The 2,239-nt window shown below is 32.2% G+C and overlaps 1 non-coding gene across 1 annotated transcript; it reads right to left on the minus strand.

The window, feature by feature from the left end:
* Window positions 1-876: 876 nt before the first annotated feature.
* Window positions 877-961, minus strand: TRNAR-GCG. Its single transcript has one exon. It is a non-coding gene; the product is annotated as a tRNA-Arg (tRNA).
* Window positions 962-2,239: the final 1,278 nt, after the last annotated feature.

Raw genomic sequence — 2,239 nt, forward strand, 5'->3', positions numbered from 1 at the left:
GAACTAAGAATATTGAGATACTGACCTGAGTTGAAACCAAGAGTCGGATGCTTAACTGAGCCACCCAGGTGTCCCTATCCTATCAGCAGTATTCTTGTGGGATTCACACAGGTTGCAGCTCTGTTTCTAATAGCCTTCCCTCCCTTTACCTAAGGAAAGTTATATATCTTACCCATCCTCTCTCTTATTATAGTATATTTCATGGGCTGAAGCTGAAGATGTTAAAACTTCCAGAACAATGAAAATAAGAAAAGTAATAAAATATTCTTGTGTAATTGAACTCTAATCACTGGGTAACAAATCTCTATGCCAGTCAGATGATATCCAATCCTTGGTGGTCAACAAAATTGAAGAACCTGATGGAACTATCTGCTGATTGAAATGTAAACATGATTTTTAATAATACATCATAATATAATATTATGCATGTATCTCAGAAGGGCACAAAGAATTGAATGGCATTTCTCATTTACATCCATTTTTTATATAAACAAGTTTGTTCCATACTTACATCTGTCATAATGAAAAACAGGAGTAAAATTAAAGCTGAACATTATTCTAACAAAAAGTAATATTTATTATCCACAGATATAGAAATTAGTTTTTAATTGCAACCATATCATTATGAGATACCATTTACTTATCAAATTTTGAACTTTATGGTATTTTGTCAACTGTCTCCTAATGAATATTAAGATAATTCAGGAGAAAATTTTTAACACCTAGAATCATTGACCATGGAAAATTTAGTTTTAATTTTGTTTTTACATTTATTTTTTTTGAGAGACAGAGAGAGACAGAGCACCAGTGGGGGAGCACAGAGAGAGAAGGAGACAGAATCCAAAGCAGGCTCCAGGCTCCAAGCTGTCAGCACAGAGCCCGATGTGGGGCTTGAACCCACAAGCCATGAGATCATGACCTGAGCCGCAGTCAGATGCTCAACCAACTGAGCCACCCAGGCACCTCAGGAAAATTTAGTTTTAAATTTTAGTTTACCTCATATTTTTGTTGCAAAAGTTGATAGAATGATCTAAAAAGGAACACTGTGCATTAAAGATATATTACATTTATTTAAAATTTATGGATAAAGTGGATTAGGCACACAAGCCCAAAAAGAAAGAGAAATTAGAAAATTTATGGTTGTTAAGTAAGAGTTTGTTCATGTATTTTCAAATTAATAATGGTAACTATAAAGTCTCTATGGATTTTATACTCAATATATTATATGTGGCAGTTTTATTTTTAAAAGCCAATATTTACAAAATACCATAAACTACACCCTTGCATCCATTTTAAATTATGTTAAAAAAATGTCAACTTGAAAATGTGTGAGAAGGGGCATTGTTTTTCGATCATTTTAAGGTAAAAATAAGCAAAAATTTGGAAATTCACTAAACTCAATGTTGCCTGTGATGTTTCTTAGGCTCCATAAAATAGGATTCCATAAAATATGAGACTTGTCCTTAATGATACTTGCATCTATTCATCTATAATTTTTTATTTAAAGACATATTATGCTTTAATGATAAGCTACTAGCAAAAAAACAAACTACCGTAGAAATATATGTTTCCTGAAGGTGATATATCACATTCAATAAATTTCCACGGTATAGGGTTGGAAGACCCCTAATGCTCAGAATTAAGAGGAAAAAAAGAAAAAGAAAAGGCCTAACCTGAGCCCTCCTAAGTAGCCTTCAGAAATTTTAGAGAAAATATAAGTGACTTTCTAGCATTTAGTTGTTTGAAATCATGATAAGCAGCTTTATATTTCCTCTTCTCTCTCTCCCAACCCAGCAGCCAGAAAAAACTAGAAATAAGCATTTCAAACAATTGTCATTCCACTGAATCAGTAAATTCTGCCAGTTGTTTTTTAATTGCCAGAGTTGTTTTTTGTTTGTTTGTTTGTTTGTTCAATGTTTAGCTGAATATAACAAGCGAATATTCTTCTACTCCAAACTCTTGAACAAGCTGGAACTGAAGACTTTAGTTGAAAAGAAAAATCTTTCCCCTTCCTAAGTAAATGCCATTTTCATTATACTGCTTGATGAACTATATTGCAATATAATATTAAAGTGTTTGCTTACAAAAATAAAACATTCATGAACATTAAATCTGTGCAGAGCAAAGTTTCCCAAATAATAGAAGCAATGAACGTTTATGGGTTCAACCTAAATTACAATTTACTTTCTTTGGGCTCTTAAGTGGTTAACTTGAAGCCAATAATTTAAATGGTTTAATT

The sequence above is a fragment of the Prionailurus bengalensis genome, chromosome B2 (genome assembly GCF_016509475.1).
Source record: "Prionailurus bengalensis isolate Pbe53 chromosome B2, Fcat_Pben_1.1_paternal_pri, whole genome shotgun sequence".
NCBI lineage: Eukaryota > Metazoa > Chordata > Mammalia > Carnivora > Felidae > Prionailurus > Prionailurus bengalensis.